Genomic DNA, 17114 nt, shown 5'->3' with positions numbered 1-17114 from the left:
AAGAAAGAAAGAAAGAAAGAAAGAAAGAAAGAAAGAAAGAAAGAAAGAAAGAAAGAAAGAAAGAAAGAAAGAAAGAAAGAAAGAAAGAAAGAAAACTGAGGTTTTTGCATGATGACTCTAGCCCTCCTAAGAAGTTCTGCTGCCTGGGATGAACCTGGGCAGTTGTAAGGATGAGATGTTCTCTTAGGGGGCTTTGGTTTTACAGAAAAAAAGAGAACAATCCAAGTTAAGAAAAAAGTTATGGAAGATTTGCAGGGTGTGGGTTGAGACATCAGTTGGATTCAACAGATGGCCTGAGTGTATGCTGGGTGTTCGAGACAGGGCAGAGGGTGGGGATGAATAATGAGGAGGAAGGAGAGTTATATGTAAATATACAGCCATTTTCTGAATATCGGATTTTGTTGGAATAAACATGATTTGGCTTTTATCATTTGGTATGCAATCTGAAAGGCCTTAATAAAACAACAAACTTCACTGAGCTTGATTTTGCGTTTTTATGATTTCTTAGTCTATTGACTGCACACTGTTAGTGGTAAGGCAGAGATTATGAAATAATCTGAGCAAAAAGTATGTAATTAAGACAGAAGACAGAGATAATTTTAATATATATTTTTAAAAGGCTACAAGGAAAATAAAAGTAAACTTTTCAGAACGTTCTAGCATACTAGTGAGAAACTTCATTCATCTAGAAGATTCCTAGACGTGAACTAGCTCATTCTCTAACCAAACCAGAGATGAGGCATTAATTAGCATATCCACAGAGCAATATATTTTGTGACAGGGTGACTTTTTAAATAAAGTGAGAAAATTGCTTTTAATTCATCCGATGTTTACAAGCTCAATGGGGTTGTGTTTTGAGGTCTGCTGACAGTATGGCACGCATGCATGATGGTGGCCGCAGGGTGTCTGAATTCTGTGTATATAACTCGCCTCCTTGCGTTGTTTGTGTAGCTGGCCAGTGAACAGAAAGGGTTCCCTTTCTTCTCATTCTAAGACCTCTGAGGTCAATAAGGAATATCATGTTTCCTAGTAGTATGTTATAAGAAGAAGGTTGCCTTGTGAGGTTCAGAAGCTCCATGTGTCCCCAACTGTGTCCACAAATACTTGAGTTGTGTTTCCATTCTGTTTATGGTACAGTGAAAGCTGCCACATCTTAGAGTGGAGCCCTGGTGAGCAGTGGTGTCAAGAATACAAAATCAATGTAAAGAAATCAGTTGCATCGTTAGGGTGGTCTATGGACCAGCAGGGGGGAGCATGAAGACAAAGTGTCTTGACACATGTTGATAAAATGATGACACAGCAAACATGTGAAGGGACACATATTTCAGTATGGGCCAGATGACGGGCTCCAGTCAAATGGAGCCAAATCCTGGTGGGTCTAGTAGAAATAAAGATTCAGAGAATGGAAAAATCATCAAAACGCTTACAATTTGCCACAGTCTAAAACACAAACTCAGGCTATTTCCTTAAAGGCTTTGAGGATTCTGCCCCTTAACCTTCCTTGCATTCCCAGACTGGCATAAATGCTTCCCATTGTTGGCAATATTGTCAACAAAATCCTTTTCAGTGGGCTGTTTCAGAAACGATAATTATGTGTTCCTAGAATTATATTTTTGCTTCAAGGACATTTGAGAAGGGCTGACATGCTCTTTTCAGAAATGAAATGATTGTGAAGATACTAGCTTCATAATCTATGTGCAAAACTCATTTGGGTTGGGTACTTAGTATGTGTATGTGAGTTTGTATATGTACATATAACATCCTTTGTAGACCCAGTATCTGGTAACCATTGTTAAGATTTGGTTGTTAAGAGAAATAGAGAGGTTTATTCTGAGCATTGTTTCTCCAGCCATTTATCCTAACTCTGATATTAACAGAAGAGAGCTTTTTTGTTGAGTTGTTGTAAAGTAGTGTTGACTTTATAGACTTTCACAGTGTGCTCTGGGAGGTTTCAGTGTATCTAGGATTTTGTGACATCAGGGATTCCCAGCTGTCCCCCTAGAACATCATTCTGTCTGTGACTGTGCTATGACCTTTGACACTGGGTCACACTACTGTCCCTCACCCATGTGGGCCACCCTTCCACTCCCCCTCTTTGGGTACTGCACAGAGAGAATGCCATATATCTTAGATGCTAGTTTATAAATCTGGATTTATGTACACTATAGAATCAGTGTTATATAAGAAATCATATTTATAAGTTTGAAGTTTCTATGGCTTACATACAACAGAACACCCTATTCTAGAAAAGTCCATGGAACAAGGAGATGCCTTTGTCTTTTCATGGGCTGGAGGAGTGATTAGGATCTCAAAACCATTTCACCTTGTTTTCCAAAGTCTGTTTCTCTTGATTAGTGTGTGAATTACCACAGGAACAGTGGCCATTTCTGCCTTGTTCACTCTTGGGCCCCGAGCCCCCAGTGCAGTGCTAACATATGACTCGTCCTCAACCACAGTGTTTTGAATGGAAGCCTGGATGAACACGTAACAGGTCTTATCCCTCCAACGGAGGCAGAGAGCCATGAGGCAGATTCTCTGAGCAGATTTGGGAGCTTCATGCACCCCCATGAGAAAAGGTGTTGGGATTCATAGAGTATTGTTGGTGAAGGGAAAGTAGGTTAAAAATAAGGGGCTTTTCAGAATACAAAATCAATGTAAAGAAATCAGTTGCATTTCTATACACTAGCAATGAGACAGAAGAAAGAAAAATTAAGGAATCTATCTCATTTACAGTTACACCCAAAGCCATAAGGTACCTAGGAATAAACCCAACCAAAGAGGTAAAGGACCTATACACTGAAAACTATAGAACACTCATGAAACAAACTGAGGAAGATACAAAGAAATGGAAAAATGTTCCATGCTCATGGATTAGAAGAACAAATATTGTTAAAGTGTCTATGCTTCCCAGAGCAATCTACACATTCAATGCAATCCCTATCAAAATGCCATAAGTTTTTTTTCACAGAGCTGGAACCAATAATCCTAAAATTTGTATGGAACTAGAAAAGATGCAAATAGCCAAAAGAAAGTTGAAAAAGAAAACCAAAGCTGGAGGCATCACAATTTTGGACTTCAAGCTATATTACAAAGCTGTCATCATCAAGACAATATGGTAATGGCACAAAAACAGACACTTAGGGGGCGCCTGGGTGGCTCAGTTGGGTAAGTGACGGCCTTCAGCTCAGGTCATGATCCTGGAGTCCCGGGATCGAGTCCCACATCAGGCTCCCTGCTCAGCAGGGAGTCTGCTTCTCCCTCTGACCCTCCTCCCTCTCATGCTTTCTGTCTCTCATTCTCTCTCTCACAAATAAATAAATAAATAAAAATTTTAAAAAAAGAAAACAGACACTTAGATCAATGGAATAGTATAGAGACCCCAGAAATGGACCATCAACACTATGCTCAACTAATCTTCGACGAAGCAGGAAAGAATATCCAATGGAAAAAAGACAGTCTCTTCAACAAATGGTGTTGGGAAAATTGGATAGCCACATGCAGAAGAATGAAACTGGACCATTTCCTTACACCACACACAAAAATAGACTCCAAATGGTTGAAAGACCTAAATGTGAGACAGGAGTCCATCAAAATCCTAAAGGGGAACACAGGCAGCAACTTCTTCGACCTCAGCCACAGCAACTTCTTCCTAGAAACATCACCAAAGGCAAGGGAAGCAAGGGCAAAAATGAACTATTGGGACTTCATCAAGATAAAAAGTTTTTGCACAGCAAAGGAAACAGCCAACAAAACCAAAAGACAACCTACAGAATGAGAGAAGATATTTGCAAATGTTTTATCAGATAAAGGGTTAGTATCCAAAACCTATAAAGAACTTATCAAACTTAACACCCAAAGAACAAAGAATCCAATCAAGAAATGGGCAGAAGACATGAACAGACATTTCTCCAATGACATACAATTGGCCGACAGACATGAAAAAATGCTCAACATCACTCAACATCAGGGAAATAAAAATCAAAACCACAACAAAATACCACCTCACACCAGTCAGAATGGCTAAAATTAACAAGTCAGGAAACAACAAATGTTGACAAGAATGAGGAGAAAGGGGAACCCTCCTACACTGTTGGTGGGAATGCAAGCCGGTGCAGCCACTCTGGAAAACAGTATGGAGGTTACTCAAAAAATTAAAAATAGAACTCCCCTAGGACCCAGCAATTGCACTGCTGTGTATTTACCCCAAGGATACAAATATAATGATCCAAAGGGGCACCTGCACCCCAATGTTTATAACAGCAATGTCCACGATAGCCAAACTATGGGAAGAGCCCAGATGTCCATGAACAGATGACTAGATAGATAAGATGTGGTGTATATACACAATTGAATACTACTCAAACATCAAAAAAAAAAAGCAATCTTGCCACTTGCAAAATGTGGATGGAACTAGAGGGTATTATGCTAAGTGAAATAAGTCGATCAGAGGAAGAATTATCATATGATCTCACTGATACATGGAATTTAAGAAACAAAACAAAAGACCATAGGGGAAGAGAGAAAAAAATAAAACAAGATGAAATCAGAGAGGGAGGCAAACCATAAGAGATTCTTAATCATAGGAAACAAACCGAGGGTTGCTGGAGGGGAGGTGGGTGGGGGATGGGGTAACTGGGTGATGGGCATTAAGGAGGGCACGTGATGTAATGAGCACTGGGTGTTATATAAGACTGATGAATCACTGCCTCTACCTCTGAAACCATAATACATTATATGTTAACTAACTGAATTTAAATTAAATTAAATTAAATTTTGAAAAAATAAGGAGCCTTTTCATCCCACATCTGGTGAGTGCTGAGAGACACCTCAGCAAGTGTCCCTGCATGTGCAAAGCCACAAGAACTTCTTAGGATCTCTCTTCTCATTCTAAATAAATATTTACTTTTGAACCAATTTATTTGTATTCATAACTTTGCTGTTTTTATTTAAAAAAAAAAAAAGTTTCTAGGACTTGTATAAGTTTTAGACTCCACAAAATGTGGCTCAGTCCCAAATAAAATGTGACAGTATTTTTCTCTCTTTTTCCTCTTGTTATGTCCCTCCTCCCCCTTTTTATTTTCCTGACTTCACGCCTGCCTTCGGCCCATTTAACAGCCCAGCGACAGATATTCAACACCGTCTGCAGCAATAAAAGTAAGAATCTCTCTTTTACCAATAGTATGGGACTTGTAATGTGGTAGATGTTTATCTCCCTCCCAGCGCCACAAAAACCACTAACATTTAGGGGGTGTCTCCCTTGACGAGTCTTTGTGGCTTCAGGGCCCCACAACCCACTCTGGATTTCTTGTCCCCCGCTTCCCCTGAGTTACCAGGACATGAGAATAGGGTCTATGTGTGCCAAGCTCATGTTTGAAAGTAGGATTTATTTATTTTTTTTTTTAAGAAGTGACACAAAACCTGGAGACAGCTGAGGCATATTCTGGAGATGGCTGCAGCGTGAGGCTCGCAGATGGGGAAAGGGTGTCCAGTGCCATGCTGGGATCTGATGGATCAGCACTCAGCGGCCTGTGTTCCCCAACACCTGGTTTCCTCTGGGTCTTCACATTTTCCCCAGGTTCATTCTCCAGATGTCCTGTAATTTCTGTAAACCACCAGATAGCTTTCTAACAAATTCCTTTCTGCTAATATTAATAGGACTCCCTTTCTTTTGTTCGCATGCGAGAACCTGCCCAAAGCACGTTTTAAATCTTATCTTGGAGATCTTATCTTCTAAGCCACTCTCTCTCGTTTTCTATAAGGGGAAACTGAGTCTGCTGGGAGAGTTTGAGGAGACAGCTCATTTCGCAGAACATACCTGGAACTGAGGATCTAGTGATGGGGACTTGACATTTCTCTGTCACTCAGACATAAGTGGCAAATAAATCTCTACTAATGAATCATTTCTCATTTCTCATTTCTCATTCTATAAAACAGAGTCCTGTACATCTGCGCAGGACTCAAGGACACTGCACAGAAGCCCTGACTCCTGGTAACACTGAGCCTAATGAAATATAAATTTAATTTCCTAAAACCTCCTCTTTCAATAAGTCTTTGCTCTCTTACTCCGATCACTCAATTGCCCCCCACTTCCCAGAATTTGGGGAATGGAAACAGAGGAATAGAGGATGACACTGGGTTCTCAATATTGGGAGAAAGATGACTTATCAATCACATACACACATCACAAAAGCAATCAGCAAAGAAAATGTTCAAGATGGTTTAAGGGGAGGGCGCCTGGGTGGCTCAGTTGGTTAAGCGACTGCCTTCGGCTCAGGTCATGATCCTGGAGTCCCTGGATCGAGTCCCTCATCGGGCTCCCTGCTCAGCAGGGAGTCTGCTTCTCCCTCTGACCCTCCCCCCTCTCATGCTCTCTCTCTCTCATCTCTCTCTCAAATAAATAAATAAAATCTTTAAAAAAAAAAAGATGGTTTAAGGGGAAACAACCATTCTTGAATGTAGAGATGGGGAAAAAGGAACAGAACTTGGTAACAGAAATAACTGATAAGTGGCTACATAAGAATCAGAAGGAGAAACCAGCCAGAATCAGGAGTGTGCATGCCATGAGTGCCCACAGAATAGTGTGCTCTAAGAAGAAGGGTGTGGTCAACAGCACCATCCCAAGCGGAAGACCAAGAAGCAGGAGGATTCAATAGGAAAACAGATTTGGGATCTGCTATGGACTGCATACTTGTGTCCCTCCCCCACCACCCCCACCTCCAAATTCCTGTGTTAAATTCTATCTCCCAAGCTGACAATGTTAGGAGGAGGGGCCTTTGGGAGGTGATGAGGTCATGAGGGTGGAGCCCCCAGGATAGGATCAGTGCCCTTATAAGAGACCCCAGGGAGCCCCCTCGCCCCTTCCGTCAGGTAAAGACTCAGGGAAAAGATGCTGTCTATGAATCAGGAAGAGGGTTCTCACCAGACACAGGATCTGCTGGTGCCTTGATCTTGGACTTCCAGCTTCCAGAGCTGTGGGGTTGCTGTTTATGAGCCCCCCAGTCTGTGGTATTTTGTTACAGCAGCCAAAGCACTAAGACAGAAACCAAGATCGTACTGAAGATCTTATTAAAAAATGGCCTTTTGGCATAGAAAATGCAGGAGATTGGGATTAGCTGAGAAATGGGTAGGCGATAGGGATGTGAAGGCTAAGAATATATACAACTACTCCTTCCAAGAAATCTGCCATTGAAAGGGTGGTGGGAGATGGTATATTTTTTTTTTAAAGATTTTATTTATTTATTTATTTGAGAGTGAGAAAGAGCGAGAGCATGAGTGGGGGTGGAGGGCAGAAGGAGAGGAAGAAGCAGGCTCCCAGCTGATCAGGGAGCTCCATCCCAAGACTCTGGGCTGAAGGCAGATGCTTAATTGACTGAGCCACCCAGGTGCCCCATGGGAGATGGTGTATTTAATCAAACCACAGCCACGGCCATAGATTCTTCCTCCACACAATGCCATCTCCCTCTGAGGACAGCCAAGAGTCTACCCAGTGTGTTAAACAGACCTAACTCTTCTTATGAAGAGTTACCCCCCAAAAGGAGAGGGGGGTGGGGGGATGGGTTAGCCCGGTGTTGGGTATTAAAGAGGGCAGGTAGTGAATGGAGCACTGGGTGTTATATGCAAACAGTGAATCATGGAACACTACATCAAAAACTAATGATGCAATGTATGGTGATTAACATAACATAATAAAATTTAAAATAAATAAATAAATAAATACGATAGGTCTCTCTGCCCTCTCTGCCCTCCCTTGCTGAAATGTGCAATAATTTCAATGTTGCTTCAGATTGTACTTTGATAACATGTTGCCACAGTGAGATACCACCTCATACTCTCTAGGATAGCCATAATCTATTTAAAAAAACAAAAAACAATAAGCTTTGGTGAAAATATGGAGAAATTAAGATGCTCACATGTTTGGTGGGAATGTAAAATGATACAATGCTATGGAAACAGGTTGGCTACATGTAATTACTATATGATCCAACAATTCTACTCCTAGGTACACAGCAAGAAGAACTGAAAACAGGTGTTCAAACAAAAACTTGCACATGAATACTTATAGCAGCATTATTCATAATAGCCAAAAGGTAGGAGCAACCCAAACGTCCATTGATGGATAGATAAACAAAATGTGGTACAATCATACAAAGGAATATTATTCGGGCATGAAAAGGAATAAAGACCTGATTCTTGCTACAATACGGATGAGCCTCAAAAATGTCATGCTGAGTGAAAGATGCCAAGACACAAAAAGACACATATTCATTCCATTTATATGAAATATGCAGAATAGGCAAATCCATAGAAACAAAAAAAAAATCAGTTGGTGCCAGGGGCTGGGGGCAAGGGGAAATGGGGAGTGGCCCTCTGGTTTGGGGTTTCCTTTTGGGTTGGTGAACTCTCTGAAACTAGATGGAGGTAGTCGCTATACAACATTGGGAATGCACTAAATGAGACTGTATTATACATGTTTAAGAGATTAAAATGGTCAATTTATGTTATGTGAATTCTAATTCAATAAAAAAATCATTTGGTTCCTATTTAAAAATTATTTTGACCCCTAAACCTTGAGATTACTTAGTGAAGGACATGTTTTTAACCTGAAAGTTTCAAAACTATAGATTCTTCTTTCTAAAGATTGTTACTTATTTGAGAGAGGGAGAATGAGAGAGCGAGAGAGAACATGAGAGGGGTAGAGGGAGAGGGAGAAGCAGGCTCCCCGCTGAGCAGGGAGCCGGATGCAGGACTTGATCCTGGGACTCTAGGATCATGACCTGAGCCAAAAGCAGTCACTTAACCAACTGAGCCACCCAGGCGCCCCGAAGCTATAGATTATTAAGCCGTCTCTAGATAACCTTCCAACCCCTTGTTAGCCTAAGAGATGTTAGTCCGATTTCTAAACCTATCTATGACTTTCAAGTCTGATTGAAAGTTGATTTTTTTCAATCATGATATAGTTGGTAAACTCTCATTTGGAAATGGAATGTTAACTATTTTAAATCAGAAAACCAAGATTCTAAAGACTTTCTCTCTGAGAATCGAGAGAGGTCAAACCCTTCCACCGAAGGGTCAGTCAGCCCATGTCGCTCTTCATATCATCTCCAAAGAAAGAATTCATGATTTATTGTGCAAATTGATCATCAGAATGGACATTTACTTTTCTTTTTTTTTTTTTAAAGATTTTATTTATTTATTTGACACACAGAGAGTGAGCACAAGCAGGTGGAGTGGCAAGCAGAGGGAGAAGCAGGCTCCCCGTGGAGCAGGGAGCCTGATGTGGGACTCGATCCCAGGACCCTGGGATCATGACCTGAGCCGAAGGGAGACGCTCAACCATCTGAGCCACCCAGGTGCTCCTGTTTTCTTTGTATTTACATCCTATCTACTTTGAAGAAGGATCTGAAGCACTGTGTTATTCTTGTGAGTACAGTGATCTTTATGGTCTTTTAAGTTGTAAAATTTCAGGAGTACTAGAAAAGTTCTCTTCCCCCAAAACTACACGCTCACACGTCTGCAATCCTAGATTCTGTAAGAAGGTGTAATGACTGCTGGAGATGGCAGGGTCTTAACGCCCCACGAGCGTCAGCCCCGCTGCGGGGTCTATATATAACAGGAGAAGCAGCACATGCAGCCCCCTGGCACCTTCTCCACTCCCTCAATGCAGGGCTAGCACGGGGGACCTGAATATCCCCCACCCCTCCCCCCGGGCAAGCCCATACTTAACTGTCATTGCCAGAGGGGCAGCTTTAAGAAGGACAGGTTTCCTGCTTACAGCCCGCAGGCACAGTGCGTATTTCTGACTTGGGGTTTTCCTGCTCCCTCTCATTGGGGAGAAAGCAAAGCGCGAGTGACCCACACACCCTGAAGCACCTTTCCTTGGGCACAGGTTCATGCGTTTTCGGGAACTGGCGTGGGAGGCGTAGTTGAACCTGCCGCAGAGGCCTGCATTTCACCAAATCCTTCCGGCGACCCGAGCTCAGCGCCAGGGAGCATGGAAGATATAACATAACATACCACTGACGAACGTTCCTCACGTGACTCACCCCAGAAGCACGGCCCCACTCTGCGCCTTACCCTTTCTGTGGAAAACATTCTCCAGGGCCCTTGGAAGAGGATGACTTCTGTCAGGGGATATTTTTAGGAATCCGTTGACTGGCATTCAGCATAACAAGGCAGCATCCAATTGGAGAGGAACGCTGAGCCATTACCCACAAGTCATTCTGAATACTGTAATTGTGCCACGGTTTCTTGGTGTGCGGACTGAGTCACCTTCCAGGGAGGCAGGAGGGGAAAACAGAAGAAGGCTGTTGCTACAACAGGGAATTTGATGTGATGCCAAAGAAAACAATAGCATCCTTACCTGTATCTTTATAGGATCACACCTGCTCCCTCCAAGCTCATCTGGTATACCCGGCGATATCTGACAAAGTCACTCCAGGGCATTTTAAGGATCACATTAATATCAGCACTGGACTTAGAGCAGAGTCTAATAAGCGAAAATGCTTTTTGGACAAGATTGAGTCCAGAAGGTGCTCATACACTTGCCCCTTGCATGTCAGACCACTGGACAAGAACACAATGACACAGCAGGGATGCCGGAGAAGGTGTGATGGCCTGGACCCTTTTCTGGAAGGTTGGAAGTCTCCCACATGTGTGTGTGCATGTGTGCACATGTTGGTATGTGTGGGTATGTGCATGTTTGTTGTGAGTACGATTGTGTGTGTTTTGTACATATGTATGTTTTGCTTGTGCCTGTGTGGGTATTGGTGTGTATGTGTGTGAGTTTGTGTGTGCCCATGTGTATATGTATGCATTTGCACGTGCACATGTGTATTTGTGTGTATCTGTATGTGTATTTGGGTGTGTATGTGTGTGTTTGTGTGTAGGGGTGTGTGTGTGTGTGTGTGTGTTTTAGTTACCAAACACCCGTTCCAGCTACATCGGTCCACCCATGGGGCAGGGGTGAGTGAGTGAGTGGTCTGCAGAGTTTTCAAAGCTGAGAAAAGGAATCTTTGTTTCAGTAGCAGAAAAAGGAAATCCTGCCCCATCAAATGCCGAGAGAGCAAGGACTCAGGACGGTGTAGTTTAACTAACGGTGGCAAGAATTTCACATTCTCCGGTAATGATCAAAAGCCAAACAAAACAAACAAACCAATGTCCAAAACGCAAATTCTTTCCCGTTGGCCTGCCATTTTCCCGTTTCTTGCACTATTGCTGCTCTCCTCTTGGTTTTTGCTCCGGCCTGGCATTTAGATTAGTCTTCCACGATGCTTTGCCGGTCCGAACAAGCTCTAACCGCTCCTCCACCGGGCGCGCCAGTCCGTGCGGGCGGATGCTCTCCCCGGCGTGGCCTGCGTGGAACCCACATTCAGGAGCGCACACGGTGCTTCTCCTCGGAGCGGCGCCGTGGTCGCCCAGCGCCCGCCCGGCCGCCACCTCTCCCTCCTCCCCACCAGCACTGTTCCCACAGCCGGGGCCTTCCCACTGCGGCGCCAACAGCCACTGTAGAGAGCGAACTGCAAAGCTGATGTTTCCTTTTAAATAAGCAATGGGTCACCGATCCAGCTCAGCCAAGAGAGAAAAGCAGATCCCCAGTTTCACCCTGAATTCAAACCACCATAGCACAGTCCTTTGCTGGAAAAGAAAGAACAAACACACCACGTAAGATTTTTACTTTCAGGGGAGCCTGGGTGGCTCAGTCGTTAAGCAGCTGCCTTCGGCTCAGGTCATGATCCTGGGGTCCTGGGATGAGTCCCACATCGGGGGGTCTCTGCTCCGCGGGGAGCCTGCTTCTCCCTCTCCCACTCCCCCTGCTTGTGTTCCCTCTCTCACTGTGTCTCTGTCAAATAAATAAATAAAATCTCTAAAAAAAAAAAAGATTCTTACGTTCAAACTTTGACAGTGGTTTTCTCTGTGTTTCATTGTGGGTGGAAAGCACAAATAGCAGTCTTTTTGACAGAGTGTTTGGCCTGGCCCAAATTAGGTAATTCATACAAAATCTTGTTTTGGTGCAATCCCCAGTCATCTTTCCAGACTCAAAAATATTTGGCTAACCTGGAGAAGCAATTTTATCCAAAATGGCCACATTTAAGAACTACTAATTATTAAAATGAACAGTCCAGAGATGATTTTGTTGTTTAAGTTATAGTCAAATGCTTCCATTTAGATGCAAGTAGGATAAGAAAAAAAAAATACTTTAAAGATAGTTATCCCTTGTCTTTCATAGGTGTGATGTGCAAATGCCTATATACTTAATTTAGTCATTATACCCTTCCAAATTCCCACTAAATTATCTATTTCTTCAAGGCACTTGGATATGCAGGGTATTTTCCTAGTATCAGCACAGTGTGCGGGGCTTGATATTTGCATGTTTTCCCAGTTATTGTTGCTCAGTTCATGATTACAGGGGGGAATAATATATATATATATATATATATATATATATATATACACACACATACACATATATATATCTATATATACACATATATATATATGGCCCCGGCTCCACAATTTTATCTCCACACTATATATAAAATACAGCAATCAGTGTGGAATGTTGTTTTTGTACATGAATGAAAATATTTGAAAGAAAATCCTTAAATGTACTTATAAGTGGAGGGTCAGGAATAGCAGGAGACACAGTAACTGTATTCCAACCCAATGATTCAGAACCTCTGGGCACCTTGTTTTCTTTCCTCCCATCACATAGTCACCAAGTGTAAGAACACATTTCTGTGGCTGGGACATTCTATCAGGTTAACATGGCCCAGTCTATGAATCATGGAGCTCCAGACTTCACATAACACAAGGGCTGACGTGCTCTTTTCCCACCTCTGTGTCCCTAGGGTCCATCACCGTGCCTGACGGAGCTCACGTGCTCCAGAAACACTATGTACAAATGGACCAAAAAACCCTGGCTTCTCAGGAGGCCCCTTCCCCCTTCCCTAGGTATTTTTCTAGAGAAGGAAGGAGGGGAAAACTAACTAAAACCTGCCATACAGGCTTTAAAGCTCCCAGTCATCACAACTTCTAACATCTTTTCATCTACCAGAGTGGAATTACAGGACCCTGTTTCACAACTCACATTTCATGAGATCAAGATACATTACAAAAAAAACACAAAAAAGGGGCGCCTGGGTGGCTCAGTCGGTTGAGCATCTGCCTTCGGCTCAGGTCATGGTCCCAGGGTCCTGGGATCGAGCCCTGCATCAGGCTCCCTGCTCAGCAGGAAGCCTGCTTCTCCCTCTCCCACTCCCCCTGCTTGTGTTCCCTCTCTCGCTGTGTCTCTCTCTGCCAAAAAAATAAATAAAATCTTTAAAAAAAAAACACACACAAAAAAACAAAAAAACAAAAAGAAATATGGTCTTGGTCACCTTTCCATTCTGTCGTAAACACTACCATGTCCTGGTTTTGCCTTTGTTTCGATGGCGAGTCTTACTTTTTATCAAGTAGACCACAAATGCTCCAGCAGCCAGACATGTCCTGTGTCTCCCTTGTGTCTCGCAGGAAATGCCACTTGTTCTGTCAAATGTCCACTATAATTCTATAAAGGGCTCCTGTCAGCCCAGGCTGTGACAGGAGAGCACCACAGATGGGGGCGGGGGGCCAGGTAGCTTAAACGACAGACCTCTGTCTCTCTCAGCTCTGGAGGCTGGAAGTCCAGGACCAAGGTGCCGCTGACTAGTTCCTGGGGAGGGAGGGCACTCTTGCTGGTGCGCAGACAGCATGCTCCTCTGTGTCCTCACGTGGCAGAGACACAAAGAGGTCTGAGGTCCCCTCGTCCTCTCCAAGGGCACTAATCCCACCACGGGGGCCCCACCTTCATGACCTCATCTGACCCTAATTACTTCTCACGGGCCCCGCCTCCAAATACCACTCAACTGGGCTGAGGCTTCAACATACAGGTTTGGGGGACACAGACATTCACTCTGCAGCCCCTCATTGTTGAGGACCATAACACATATGTATTTGTTGGCTCTGAATTCATGTGAAGAGAGGAGTCATCAGCCCTCCACCTCTAACACAAAACAAGGAAGTAAATAAACAGCAAATTTACATTTCTGCAGAAGATCACAAATCTTGTAGACATAAACTTTCATTTAGTATATCCTCTGACATTTAATTGGGTCTCAGTATTTTTTCAATAAATAAATGAATGGGGCTGGACCTCAGTAATCTAAGAGAATGTTATCTATAAAGCCGAACTAAGCCAAATAAATGATTTAACCTCGTGACTAGAGTGTAATTTTTTTTTGTTTGTTTCTGTACTAAAAAGTGTCTGCCCCAAAATGACAATGTTGTTTTAGTATAATTGATATTGAACAATTCCTGCTGACAAGAAGTGGTCAGTAACGTCATTTACTTCTTAAAGTCACTCCTTGTTCAGAATCGTAAGACTCTATCATCTGCATCTTTATCTTCCTCTTTCTTATATTCATAAATGATTTTGCCCCAAGTTTGGTGAAGTATTGAAAAAGTGAGTAGCTAAGAACATAACCATCTGCACTCAAAAATCGTCTCTCTCGGAAAGTAAAGATGTGTGCATAATAGTTACGCATTATTAGCTCACTTATTTTCATCAATACGTTTTTAATAGACCCATCCCTTAAACTTTTATCATTTTCCCCCAAACTCCTAGTGATTCGGGATTACGCATTTTAATGAGTCCAAGAGAGAGCTTATGATAAAAATCAAATATTGAATTATGAGTTGTGGTGGAAAAAACATTAAGCTATAAATTTAATAAATTAAAAATAAATGTTTTGGCTTTGTTACTAGCTAAACTGTATGATCCTCAAAGACTTATTACACCTTCCTAGACTTTGTTTTTATTGAAAATGAGAGTTTGGAATAGGTGAATTCTGATTACTCTTTTAATTGTTAACATCCACTCAAATTTGCCATGAGTTGTGATAGATGGTAAAGCCAAAGGATTTGGGGGGAGAGGGTCTCAGGATGTTGCACAGACCAGCTAAGGCCAGTATTTCTAGTGGCAGAGACCCCGTACCTACTCATCATGTCCTCTTCTTCCTGCAAACACGGTTGGACCACACTTTTCAGGCTTCTTTGTGGTTGTGGGACAAATTTACAGTCTATTAACTATGATCAGAAGCGACACACACGTCTTTCATCATGCCCTTTATTTGGAAAATAAAACTTGTCCATGCACAATCCTCAGTGCTCAGGATTCCCCACAGCCCCCTTCACGTGCATGAGCACAGCTGCTGGATGAGCCTGAAGTGGGTGGAACCACAGAGGTAAAGACACTGGTCTCTGAGTCACCACCTGGAGGAGAGCCACGGCCAGCTAGGAAGACCCATTCCTGCATGGTCTCTGAGAAACAAATAGATGATCACGTTAGAGCCACTCTACGTGTTTGTGAGGATGCTCGTTAAAAGCAACCAGCATTGCCCTAGCTGCTGCCTTCTGTTTCCAAAGCACTGTAGAGATCAGATTTGACGCATTTAGAAGTGACTCCAAACCCGTCAGTCAGGTACTGGGCATAGTAATCTGCGGAGGAGACGCAGACAAGGAAGTCCCACTTGTTTGGGGTTAATGTTGGAGTTAATGGCTGGACCTGGAAGGTTTGACTTCTCTTACTACTTCCTCTATGTTTCTTTCCCTATTTTAACGCTGTGAAATGTGGGGCTGTCACCCAGACACATATAAATTAACCTCTGAATGTACATTTGTATGTTGATTTGTTCTACTAAATTCCCCTCAGTTCATTACTCAGAGAGCTGTCTCCTGACTCTGTCTTAGACACAGCCTCGGAGGTTTGATTTACATCCTCCTATTTCAATGCCTGTGAAGAGTCAGACAGAGAAGAGACAACCCAGACAGGAATGAAGGTGCTTTCTCTGCGAAGGCTGACTTGCACCATGCCCTGCCTGGGTGGCTCCTCCAGCCTCTGAACCTGCTCCTGGTCTCATGCTTACAGAATATGTGGGTGGGATTTCAAAGCGAAGAGGGCCTGGGAGACAGGGACACTAACATTGAGGCTCTAACAGCTAAGTGTGTTTTCAGATTATCCCCTACGTGGCGTTAGCACAAATCACGACAAGGAGAAAAGGCTATAAAAGTAAAAAGCTTTTCTCCTCTGCTTTAGTTCTTGGAATCTGGTCTGCATTACTACGTTTCAATTTCTCCGTATTTTTCTCAATAAATCATTGCTTTCTACTTCAGCCTGGTGAACTTTATATAATATCTCTATAGGAAATGAGATTTTACATGAGTCCTTCAATATTTGAAGACTGAATTTCTCTGTGTGCTGTGAAAATGAACACACGTGAGAGCAAAGAAATGTAGGTGAGTCAGAGCAGAGAATTTACGCCTTGATCCCAGGAGGTGACAGTTCTACAGTGCTGCATTCCTGGGTAAACAAAGAAACCGTCGAGATGTCCATGTTTCTGGCGTGGATTAAGTGTCTAAATATAGGACAGAAACACATGGTGTGGAGGAGAGGACAGCAACCTATTGGCTCCTTGGCTTGAGATCTGAGACTCGCTTTGCCACCAGCTGCCCGTGTGGCCTCACGCACGTCAATTCTCCACTCTGGGCCTCCTTTTTCTCATCCGCAGACCAAGCACTTTGTAATGGATGCACTGTGACGCCTGTCCTAAGAACACCAGCAATTACCGACCAGTGAGTGTTGGCTGAGTAAGGACCTTACGCTCTAGGAGCTAATGAAAAGGATCATGCTTCTAACTTCTAAGGATGATCTTTTTCATCTGAAATAAAATGTCCTTTAATGCCAATACCAAGCTATTTGAAACTTTATTTGGCTAAATTGAATTATCAAAGCCAAACTGACTGCATAATTCGATTTGGTCAAATACTCCTGTGGCTCAGATGCCCTACCAACCACGTCACACGTAGGCTGTGTAGACACATGTTGGGGTGACAGCACTGGTCTGAGAGTCAGAAGATATTGAATTTACTTAAGCACAGAAGGTTTTGAACTGCCAGAGCTTTATATTAAAATGAAATAATTTCCTCTTCAGATTTTTTTTTTTTTAAAGATTTTATTTATTTATTTGAGACAGAGAGAATGAGAGAGAGAGAGCACATGAGAGGGGGGAGGGTCAGAGGGAGAAGCAGGCTCCCCGCCA

At 42.8% G+C, this 17114-nt stretch overlaps 1 long non-coding RNA gene across 2 annotated transcripts in view; it reads right to left on the bottom strand.

Moving 5' to 3' along the window:
• The window catches only part of LOC118021627, a 26937-nt gene extending 16788 nt beyond the window's left edge, over positions 1-10149 (bottom strand). The window contains exon 1 of one of the 2 annotated variants that reach the window (XR_004682242.1): positions 10075-10149. This is a non-coding gene — a long non-coding RNA (uncharacterized LOC118021627). Of the gene's footprint in view, positions 1-10043 lie in introns of both variants that reach the window. The other variant, XR_004682243.1, reaches the window with a different exon arrangement.
• Between the last annotated feature and the right edge of the window lie 6965 nt (positions 10150-17114).

This window comes from Mirounga leonina, unplaced genomic scaffold (assembly GCF_011800145.1).
Source record: "Mirounga leonina isolate KUSES-001 unplaced genomic scaffold, KU_Mleo_1.0 Mir_175, whole genome shotgun sequence".
Taxonomy (NCBI): Eukaryota; Metazoa; Chordata; class Mammalia; order Carnivora; family Phocidae; genus Mirounga; species Mirounga leonina.
This window is presented reverse-complemented; position numbering and strand designations above follow the sequence as displayed.